General features: G+C 42.5%; 1 protein-coding gene across 2 annotated transcripts in view; it reads right to left on the minus strand.

Moving 5' to 3' along the window:
• tspan9a (tetraspanin 9a) overlaps nt 1–12,348 on the minus strand; it is a 167,477-nt gene that overhangs the window by 149,738 nt on the left and 5,391 nt on the right. For both annotated transcript variants that reach the window (XM_035156995.2, XM_035156994.2), the window contains exon 2: nt 973–1,029. The gene's annotated coding sequence lies outside the window, so the exon portion shown is untranslated. The remainder of the gene's footprint in view (nt 1–972; nt 1,030–12,348) is intronic.

Here is a 12,348-nt window from a genome sequence, read left to right on the forward strand (position 1 = left end):
TCATTATTCATGCTGACACCAAATGACCTCAATGACCACACCCTGCTGCATGTGTGTGTCTGCAGCCCAAAATAATTCATGCCTCTAACCAATTACTGGTGCAAGCACCACTAGAGGTCAGGCGGGTTATGTCCCTGAGACTGGAATTGAAGGCGTGTGTGTGTGTGTGTCAGTGAGAGGGGCTATTTCCTGTAGCCACCCACCCCAAGGTTTGGAGGTATGCTGACAGGAAGCACACCCACACCAGAGTGAGCCCGTCAGCCCTGAACCATGTGTATTTCAGTCCCAGGAGCTCGCTCCCTGGAATGCCTATTGTCTTTTATCCTACAAAACTCCAGAGTCAACTGAGAAACACCTTCTACTGCTGACGACTATTCACCCGTTCCTTAATACATCCTCATTTCCTGAATTTCCTTCGGTCTTTCCTTTTTCTCAAAACTTTGCACGAGATGTAACTTCAGCCACGGGGGTGTCTGTCAATCAAATCAATAGCAAAAAGTCTAGTTTGATGCAGTCGTGAAGCAAAATGTGATCATGGGAATTGTTGTCTTCACCACTAATGCCGATGAAAATCTGCCACAGAGCAAAACAACAATTAATAGTAATTATCAATAATCAAAAATCAATAATCCTCTATTTCAAGTGTCTATTACAAACAGTGGAAGGAAAAACACAGACACCAAGCTAACAGGCTGACTGGTAAATCCATGGATAAAGACGGTATGAATAGAATAAATATTTATATAGGAGAATAAAACTGAATTTCTCTGAGTTCGAACATTGTTGGAAACATTTTGGATAATGTCTTCGTCAGTTTTAGACATTTTAATGAAGAATTTTTACATATCGGTTAAAAGCTGAGCGACCCAAAGGAAACGACATTCCAACATCACCTGAGAGAATCCCTTTATGGAAACAAACAGTAACTCATGGGTTGAAAGGGTAAAAAAAAGACATGCTGTAATTTCTCACCGGCTCAGATGTGGTCTGTGACAGAGGCAGTGGGCTCCCCGGCTCGTCTGTGACAGTCTGTCAAACACAGGAAGAAAAACAAGGCACTTAGAACCAGTCCTTAAATTAAATCAGCTGCTAAAAGAGAGGAAGAAAAGCACAGGATGTTTGGAGAGAGATTTGTGAGCAGCAACTCTACCACAACACATTACGCCTGACCGTTTCTTTGTTAGCAAGATTACAAGACAACTACTGGACGAGTTAACATGAAACTTGGTGGAAGACTGCAAAATGGATCTGGGATAAAAAAAAAACAAACATTAATTTCTGATGTGGATCTGGTGAGGAAGTGGATTTTTTTGATTTCCAAGGGAATAATTCATGTTTCTTGATTAAAAAGAAATGTTTAGGCAACTGATATCTATACATATGTGCAATTTGGTGCATCTTAATTAAACCTTTGGGGACTGTTGGGCTTGGCGGAAGTATGTGCTCTACTTACTGCCATTAAAAACACATCTTTCAAACATGATGCCACAGCGAGACATGAAAAAGACACATGACTGTACACAGGCTCCCTGCTCGTGAGGCAGGGTCAGGACTGCTCACCACAGATCTGGCATGAGGACAAATTAGTGCTGTCGGAGATGACAGTACGCAGAGATCTGACAGGGAAATTATAGCCCTCAGCACAGCACTTCCCAGGCATCCCAGTGATGCTATTTCTGACCAATACGGACATGAGTAAATGTCACAAGATCAAATAGTCCAACTGCCTGATAATCATAGTCAAAGGCGGCTATTTAAAGCACGCGAAGACGTTCAGATCACGTGTGTTTCATACGTTAGATGAGCTACAATGAGCAGAGCAGGACGTTCGTGCTCAACGTGAGTCAGTGTCTGCAGCGGCAGGTTGACGGCAACAGACGAGGCCACAATCTGTCCTATGTGAGCTCACACTTAACCACAGGCCAGGGGCCACTGTCTGTTCCAGACACCAGGCGACAAGGCGGCCACTTTTATGTGGAGGAGATGACGCGAGGTCGACAAAACCAGAGCCGGCGGCCTCCGAAGCTGCCAAGCGCGTCCACAACCTTCCACTCATTGAGTTTCTGTCAGGAGGGCAAAGCTACACTGTCGGGGGCAGGTGCTCCACTTCACATCCAACCGTCTGGTTCTGCTGCTCAGACGGACGACTGGAAATAATTAGAGGGAGAAGGAGGAAAGCATAGGACGAAAGTGGGCGAGTCAAATATAAGGCTACAGGCAGAGGAAATAAATTACACAAGGAGCGACCCTGCGTTTATTTCTACCCTCTGCTGAAGCCGAACGCAACGTCAACAAGTCATTCATTTCATTTTCTGTTGACAAGAAACTTTTAATATTCTATGAGTGTTGAAAAACGTTTTTTTTCAGTTTCTCAGAAAACAAAGCACAATCACTGCTTTTGTTTATGGAGCAAATACTTCGCAGACCCCGAGGGCAAACGTCTAATGTAGAGTCTGAGAGAGCTGAGGGCAGAATTGATTTACAAAAACTGAATTCCTGCTCAGACTGACTCAACTTATCGAATGTTAAAACTTAAAACTGTGCTTTTCTTTGTCTCACTTGATAGTAAACTTTTTTTATTAAACTATGTTCTACTATTGTACAGATATTTAGATTTGACTATTAATCAGAATTAATAACAAATTCAATAAAATCAGAGCCACACATTTGTTATTTGTATCACAATCATATCTGCACATTGATCGGTCCAAACAGCAAAACATGCAACTGGAAGACAGTAGTGGATTAGAAGGCCCCATTGAATTTAATCAAGCTGCAACAAATCACACACAGACACAGATGTCAGTTCCCATAATATGCCGGTTTATTTAAATCAAGACCCATGAATATTCCTGGAACACAACCTTACTCAAAAACAAATCCTGGATCAACCCCTACATTTAATGGCTTCTCTGTTGGCCCACATCACATCTTTCATGGAAATCCTTAGCTTTTCCACAATCCTCCTGAAGGCAGAAAGACAAACAAACAGGAAACACAACCTTCCCGAAAACACAACCTCCTCGGTGGAGGTAAAAATATCCCCTCATATCCCACATGTTCCTCGGTTCAGCTGAATACATGTAAATCTGGTTTTCGTTTCTCCCCGAGTAAAATGTGGTCTCGCGGTCGTGTCTGAGAATAATAAATCATAGCCACAAGTTTATTCTCTCCTCCCATGATCCACCAAACTATCTGCATCTCTGCCTGCCTGCATGAATCCCTGCGTGCCCACGGGCCTGCACGGACATCTGAGGTTACTGAGAGTGAAACGTTACCCTGAGAAAGTGCTGCAGTGTGGCCGACCTGAGCCAAACGGCCCTGCAGCCTCACGAGCAGCACAAAGAGACACGACTCTATTCAGACTCTTTCCACTCAGGCCTCCTGATCACACTGACAAATTTGATCCCATGATGAACCGATATAATTTCAAGAGTAATGGCTGTAAAATGTAATATGTGTAATGGCTGTAAAATGTAATATGTGTGATCAAAGAGCTACATTTTTCCTCAGAGTTTTCCCTTTTCGACAACATGATGAAAGACGGAGCGCTGTAAACGAAAATGTGGATTTACACTCGAGCAGCAGTCAGAGGTTTGTTCGAGTAGCCAGGCGTTCCATCTTAATGACACACCGTCAACACCGGGGCCCTGGACACACACGCCGCTCTGGATGAGCACCAACACAAACGCAGCGGTGATCAATCACTACGACCACGCGGCAGCTTCGAGCGCTCACACGGGCGGCGTCTGAACTTATTTCAGTTTCCTTACATAATTTATGGTGATGTCGAGAGTGCAACCAGCGAAATAGGATTACTAACTTTAGGGAATGCACTGGTGTCTCAGAACAAATGGTCTATTGGTCGAGCAGCTTTACCTCGAGTTTGACTTAAAGCGACCATGTGAGGGAGAGGAGGAGACAAACACAAGACGGGGTCACGGCACGTCAGAAGAACAGGAAATACTTGGAAACTCATGACCTCTGTGAGGAGGAACAGGTCAGTGAGCCTCAGGCCAGGATGACATGCAAGTCGTGAACTGAGTCCATCTGAACTCTGCTGCGTTTCTTCTGTGAAACCACAATAACTTTAATAAAGGTCGTCAGTATCTGACCTCTGTTCAACGAGGAAGTTCAGCCAAAGACCTAGAGATGGACGACATGACAGCTCTCCATAAGTGAGGCCAAATCGTCTTGATCGCCTCCTGGTGGCTGGCTGCAATCATAAACCCTGCCTCCTCCATGTTAGTGGATGGGAAATGGACACGTCAAATCGCCGTCATTTTAGGACGTTTTTATCACATGAATGTATGATGCATGATTTAGGTGGTATGATTAAAGTGCTTGTTCAGGGTTTTATATTGATTTTTCCTGCTATGATGATGCACCGGACGTGTGGGCGGCGCATGTGCATCACAGCACAGCTTTCTTTTCCTCTCGGCGTCCATGTTATCAGATCAGAGCGCCCGTGTGAGCCACGCGTCTCAGGCAGGCATCAGTCATGTGGGCCGCACGGCTCTGTGAGACGGCTTCTCGCCTATTTTCTCCACGTGCAGAGCAAAATAAACCAAAGTTCACCACAGTTACAATGTTTATCTGTAGAATGTGTGTATATATATGTATATTTCAAAAACTAAAACTTTTAACAAGGACAGAGTATACAGTTATACTCTTATCCGACTGAATACAGTACTCCTATCCGAAACCTCACGTAGCAGCTCTGCAGAAAGTGGAGATGTGTCGTCCATCTTTATATATGAGCCTATAATACATGAGTTGAGCGCACACACACACACACACACACATTTTGCCGTTGATAGCATGACTTCAGTAGCTCACCTAGTGGAGCGAATACTATGCATCAGGGCTGAGTCCTTACTGCAGCAGCCTGAGTTGAATCAGGCTCAGGCCCTTGGCTGTTTGTCATATCCTCTCTCTCTCTCTCTCTCTATGATCACTTTCCTATAATAACGGCTGAAAAATACAATAAAAATGTGTTTTGGTCTTTTTTTGGGGGTCTGTACGAGATTCAATCCTCACACGACCTCAACTCAACATGAATGTCCTGAGTCTATATTCTACATATTTCCACATATGCAACAGCTGTTGACAGGGAAGTGGTTCAGACTTGTGGCCGCGGCTGTAAAGTGGTTTCTCCATCAATGATTCCACCACAGACCTTATATCCATTTTTATGCCAAACAAATAAATAAAAATAGGCAAGAGAATAAAGAAAATGTATGTTTTTCTACATGTGTGTCTCTGTAACTTTGATTTTAGTTTTACAATTTTAAAAAGATACCCTTCATAGCAGATTAGGGTTTTAACTGAGATCAAAAAGATTGAACAGTACATTTTTGTTTCTAATAAGTTTATTTGGGTTCATATATATTTATATATAGTATGTTAAAGGCATTTACTAAGAATTATTCAGAATAATTGACAGATGATGTGTTTTCATGTAATAGAAACTGGATTTTCCCATAATTCCCTTGGTCCTTTTAAAACGCTCAATATCACACGTATCATAAAATATAAACTGCAATTTCAGGTCACAAATAATCATATTGTAAAATAGTCTTATTATTGTCTCCAGAGATTCAGATCCGATTAGACCAAGATTGTTTGAGGCCATTAACCGTAAATAACATCAAATTAGAAAATGCGAGGCAGGAATGAGCCTTAATGAGATGAACATGTTGGAACAAAATCTCCAAAAATCTTTTGGAAAAACAGTTAAATAAAAACCAGTTAATAAACAGCAGCTGCCAGTTGTTTGCTTCAGTCACTGTGCAGGCGGGTGTGATTCATAAAGATTACACATAAAGGAAGATTGCATAAAGCCAAATGAAAACAAATGGCAATAGTTTCAATAAGAAAAAAGAGAAGACGCACATTTAAAGAGGAAAAGTGTGAAAGTTAAAAATAAAGACGATAATCGGAATTGATCTCATTGGCTGGAGCTGAGGAAACAGCAGCCAAATGGCATTAGATGCAGATTAAGCAGTAAATGAGAACACGTACACTCACAGGCATCAGAACTCGTATTTATTTAACAGGACGTTAATCGTTACCAAGTGTTTCACAATCCCACTTTCTTCCTCTGTCAATAGAAGTTATCACAGCTTGTGAAATAAACATCACGACTGAAATGTGTCTACTGGCGAACAACACGAGCGTCCTTCGCCGGGATTGAACATTTGTTTGTAGCTTATTCCTCAGGAGGCATCGGTGTGTACTTTGTGCACAATTACCATGGCAACCCTCTGGGATGGCATGGAGAACCCGTGTGTGTGTGTGTGTGTGTGTGTGCGTGTGTGCGTGCGTGTGTGTGTGCGTGTGTGTGTGTGTGTGTGTGGACGCTGATGCTCGAACTGACGCAGAGATGCAGCACACGCTCCTGTAATTCTTATCTTTTCCTCAGGCTTGTGATCATAATGAAAATCAAATAGCTCTAATTTATAATTATAGGAGCCTGCCTGTCTGTCATGGAGCCAATTTGTTCCACAGACGATTCCCAGGGTTTTTTAAACACAGCGAGAGCAGAGGATCAGTCTGGATTCTTGAGAACGCGACACAAGATATATGATAACAGCCTATATAAGAGGTTATATATATTAACATTATGAGTTATAATGATATATTTTCCAAAGAGATATAGGATGGGACAATAAATAAATATAGTTTGATGTTGCATTATGGCAGTTTCTCTCCTCTCCACTAAACCCTGCTCCCTCTCTCCCTCAAAACATTCCCACTCATTCTTTCTATACACTTTTAGAGATACACTGATTTGGAAGTAACAGGGTTATTTCTTCTCTGTATTTTGTCATTAACATGTTGATATGAGATGTTCTCTTTACATTGATTTACATGTCGGGCTCTTTGCACAGATCTGGAGGAGGATTCTCTGTTTTGAAGATATTTTTGGTGTGAAATGGGGAGAGAGAGGGAAGACATGCAGCAAAGTGTCAGGTGGAAACAGAGGAAGTCAAGCCACTGTTTGCATGTATGTTTTTAATGTAGGTTATGTATTTTAAACATTTTCATATTGATTTATTGTGCAAGCGAGATACGCCTGTGGTTTTTGTTTTGTTAACAGTTTTAGTTTTTTGCACAGCTGTGCTTTGTTCAGCATGAAACATTGTTCTTGTGATTGTTTCATTTTGATCACAGCCTTTGTTTGGAAAAGTGCTTTCGACATCTCACAAGTGGCTTTGAAGTTAAAACTGAACATTCGGCCCATTTCGTATTAAATGCTGAATATATTGTGGATCATCATTCTGCGTTTAAGTACCGGGATGTGACTTGATCTGTTTACAATTCCACTTTTCTGGGGATAAATCTAAGTAACACAATACAAGATGTTTAACTTATAAACAGTGCCCCTCCCCATTCCTGGGACACTGAGACACTAACAGGAGACGGAGTCATCACACATGGGCCGTATCAGTCACAGCCTGCACCGGCTGAGAGCTGCAGTCACAAACAAAGGACATCAGATCACAGAGTGTAGAGGAAGAAACACGTTTGAGAGAAAAGCCTCAGAACTGTCAGACGTGCGTGACCTGATGTGGCCTCTGTTTCTGTTCTCTCTAAAGGAATCTCACCTCGACTTCATCCGGTTTCAAACCTATTGTTCTATTTGTCGTTCTAATCGTCAGCCTGCAAACTGCTTCTTCTACGAGCGAGCCTCTTCACCGTCCATTCATTTAAACATGATTTTTCTAAATGTGTGCATGCATGTGTCGGACAAGCTGCGGGGAGGGGCAGAGGGGCCCCCCTGTCACCGCCCTGCAGCAGTGTTTAGAGAGAAGGCAAAGCGAGAAGGAGGGAAGAGGTGAACGGGTCAAGCAGAGTCCGCCACTTCAGCGAATGTCAAGAGGGTTTGTGGGTCAGATCTGGAGCAACAAGAAGCTGCTGTGTCCATTTCACACAGGCAGGCATCACCAGCCACCAGCTTAGTTCTCTCACATCACCCAAAGGAGGTTTTCATGTGGAAAATCAAAAGATAAGAAGTTTACTGTCACATTTTTTAAAGTGGAACCAGTAAGTTTATTATTTCTTTAAAAAAAACACTCATAAAATACTCCGTACAAATTACAAGTTACATGCCAATTCATTTTCAAACATGTGATTTCTGCAGTGGAATTTATACGCTAGTCCTTCCTCCTGCAGTTATCTCCACTTGTAGCCAACAAGCTGCTCAGCTTTCAATGCATTATGCATTAAAATGATACTGTTTTACTGTGAGAGGAAGTCAACCATCGGTTCTTTAGCCTCTCTGGATGAAGGAGCAGTTTATATAGCACATTTTAACCTGCTGCCAATTCTGAGTGGATCCTTTTCATTCTCCTCAACACAACAGCAGACCGAGAGCTCGTCAGTCTCAAGCATTCAAAGTGCAATCGTCTGTGTTAAATCTCGTTTTGTGTGAGCTCCCCCGTTCATGCTTGGCTGAAGAATCTCATTTTACTCACAACAATATGGAGAAAGTGTCGGTTATTCCGAACAATACTTTGGTTCATTGCCCTCGACTCGCATCGCCACTTCTCAAAATACATTCTGAGATCTGTGTGCAGACATATGCACTTCCTTATTCCAGCTGTCAGTCGACGTCTGAAGGCTGAAGTGAACACACACAGCAGCGGGGACGGTTTCAGGTTATTCTCCTGAAATGAACGAAGCCACTAAAAGAACTTTCACGTGTTTCCTCACAGTTTGGTCTCAGGTCTATAGGGATAAAATACAAATAAGCCAAAACAGATGTTAAACACATTTATCTACTTGACATTCACTTAAATCCTATTTTCAAAGCCTTTTCAAGCAAATCAATATCTGTGATGGAAAAACAAAAAAAATCTTTAGCAGTATCAACTAGAATTATCGCTGTGCCGTCAAATGCCTCCACCATCCAGGGACTTTTCAGTCTACTAACTTTATTTCCAGACTCATGTGAGGTCACCGTGACCTTTGACCTGTGCAATCTAATCAATTAACTTGCATCCAAATCTAATTTCTCTGTTGGTGTTCTTGGATAATACGTTCACAAGGCAAAAAAGGGGGTTTATGAGGTCACAGTGATCTTGATCTTTGATCCTCCATCCTTGTGTCCAAGTGAATGTTTGTACCTGATGTAATGAAATTCCCTCCCAGAGTTCTCGAGACATCACGTTCACAAGAATGGGACGAACAGACGGACGAACAGACGGACGAACAGACGGACGAATGGACAGAAAACATGAAAACATAATGTCTGTTTTAATGTCCTACAACAAAAGGCAGCTGCCGATGTGGAGGTATGAAAATAGACGATCAGACGAAACACTAATTAAGTATGTTCTAGAACTTTTACCACATTTTGTCCAAACCACTGATGCCAAGTCATCGATGTCTCCAAACTGCTTGTTTGCACGATCACGTAATTAATGGGACACGGCAAAAACTCTTCACTCTTCCTCAATGAAATTCTTCGAGCGACTTTTGTGTAAATATAAATACCACAGCAGGAAATTGGGAAGCCATTGTTTACTGTCCTGAAATAACAGGACGTGGGTAAATATAAACCGAGGTTAATCTCAGGGAAATTTATTCATTTCCTGATGGTTTTTCAGAGCAGGTCACAACCCGTCAGCTTTAATGACAAGAAGAAAATATCACACCTATCAACGCTCCACACCGAGCTCTGTTTTATGTTAAAAGGTGGAGTAAACTGTCATCTACCATTTGCAGCATCACGACGTCTCCTGTCTTTGAGGTCAGAGGCTGCACAATGTGCACGATCAGGAGTAACAGCACTGAAGGATGTGTGCTCGCAGCCCCCCCACTGTGTGCAGAGACACGTGTCACCAAGTGTCAGGCCCAAGATCTTAGACATTTTAGTTCTGCCATGGACTAATTAGTCCTCGGCGAGTACACAAACTGATTTGGGAGGAAAAGACGTGATCGCAGATGTCGTTGTTGTCTCAGATGGAAACAATAATGCCTAAAATCTGAACAGTGCACCGAAATCCTCAAGCTTCATCATCTGGGAACCATGAGCGTCTGTCGTGAAACACTAATAATAAGCGTAAGAAGGTGCGGACACATGCTTGATTTCAACACATGTTCAGCTTCCAATGACCTGACCTGGATACAAAGCAGAGAGGGGGGGGATTGAAAAGCAAATGACCCATGAAACAGGGGCCTGTATTTTAAAATCGATGTTACCGTGTGTGGCCGGAGTAAATGATGCAGCGTGGCTCCAGATGCTCTGAAATAACTGCGTCCAAATATATGTGACGTCCATCTGGGATCTTTAAATGTATCATTAAAACATTTGGCAGCCAGCAGAGGTGTTTTGCTCAGTGTTCAGTGTGTTGGCAGGTTAATATACAGAAGTAATGGCAAACATTTTTTTAAACCACAAAGTTAAATCAGCTTTTTTAGCGGTTGTTGATATACAAGTATTGTTTAGTAATCTATTAACGTATTGGGATGCATGGAGCTTAGTCGCATGAATGAACATTGTGGTTTCTCCATTTCCCTAAAAGAAATAAATGTGGGCTGATTGGGCAACTTCCTTTTCATGGCCCTCATTTGATTTAAACTAATGAGTCAGACGTGAACTTTTTGAGTCAGACATGTTTTTCAGCTCCAACGTGGATTCTCTTCATCCTCCTAACAGCTCGGTGATATGATGATCTGTTTGAGTCAGTCTGATTCATCATCTTCCCAGAAATCCATCACACATGTAGGGGGATTAATGCCAAGCAGCGCAAACGTAAGGAGTTCCAAACACACTTATAAACAAGTGGACCTCTCGCCGACCTGTTCCCTCGATTCTATAATTCACCGCTGATGAAGGGAATAGCCGGGTTTCAGAGCAGCGTGTCACCGGTGAAGTGGCCAGCGAGCATCCAAAGCAGATCATGTTCAAAGAGGGTGGATTTCCACGGTGCGGTCTCAATCCCGAGAAGCAGCCGGACTGTGTTGTGACCCACAACGATGCTTTTGATTAGAGCGTTGGCATGAGGCAGGAGGAGGGCTGGCTCTGCCTCGCCAATGAGCCTCCCTTGTGTGCAATTAATCACAGCCCGTTTCTAAGCTGGTAATGAATTGGTTCTTTGGATATCTCTGTTATTGCATCAACAAGCACTTCGGAGACCAGACACAACAGGACGGGACAATAGAAGACAAGAAAAAACAAAGCTGTGCCAGCAGAACAGAAATGATTGGTTTGAATGAACATTTGTTTTAACTCTGTGCTTCTCGAAGTAAAATCCAAAGATGTTTGACGCCTTGAATATTCAAACATGGTCTGCTCTGCTGGAACTCAATATAGAGATGAGGGCTCCCACCAACAACTACTGTGATAATCGATTATTACCCTGCGTGACCTGTTTGGTGCGGGTCAGGATGTAGGCTACACTTTGAATGTTGGCACAGCAGCTACTGCTTCATTTAACGTATTACTCCTCTTAGCCTCTGGCTCCGGCCTTTTCTCTGCTGTATCGTTTATAGTGTTTGCCTCAACCATGTTTTTTTAAAGTTTCCTCCATAGGAGACGGCGTCTTCACATAGATGATTGGATCTTTTGCAACCGTTCTTGCAGCACTAAAAGATATCAGCAGTTGCTTTCTGTTGCATTATCAGGATCATTCATTAAGCAAAACTAATGCACCATGGTTGAATTGTTGGTTTAAAGGACCCATACTATAAAACCCATCTAGATGCATTAATACTGTGAAAGTATCCAAACGCTGTTCCCTCTGAGCCGTCACGACTTGTTATTGATGCAATGTCACAACTACAGTCACCTCCACAGCCAAAGCACCCCCCCCCCCCGGACCCATCATCCAACTTTTATAAATGTCCTTTGGCCTCAAGAGCCCTGGTGGCTGCAGACACAGAGAAACTGCCCAGCAGGGAGTTCCGTGAAAGCACAGAAAAAGTTTTGCAATGCTTGAAAAGGAACATTTTCAATTAACTTAGCTGCTTCAACTCCATCCAAGGGGAAATTACCAACATTTATGAATATGAATTTATCAACAACACAACACCAAGCGGTCACTTCATTGTTGAGTTTGCAAGCTTGAAATAATTCTCATTGCACAGGACATTGGGAAACTTTCCCAGTTTTCTGGAATGATGCTATGTGTCATGAGTTACTGTGAAAAAGTATAGTGGGATATTTTTATTAAACAGCTGTTTCCCCACCTTCACAATTTGGTGACGCACTATGAAAGTGACTGATTTGTGAGAGGAGGTATAGAGGGAGTCATGGTTTGATAAAATGTTGTTGACCGTCTGTGGGAGGGAACACAGGTAGCTCTTCCATCAGGCAGCCTGTAATTTGAGGGGTCGTTA

This window comes from Hippoglossus stenolepis, chromosome 5, assembly GCF_022539355.2.
Source record: "Hippoglossus stenolepis isolate QCI-W04-F060 chromosome 5, HSTE1.2, whole genome shotgun sequence".
Taxonomy (NCBI): domain Eukaryota; kingdom Metazoa; phylum Chordata; class Actinopteri; order Pleuronectiformes; family Pleuronectidae; genus Hippoglossus; species Hippoglossus stenolepis.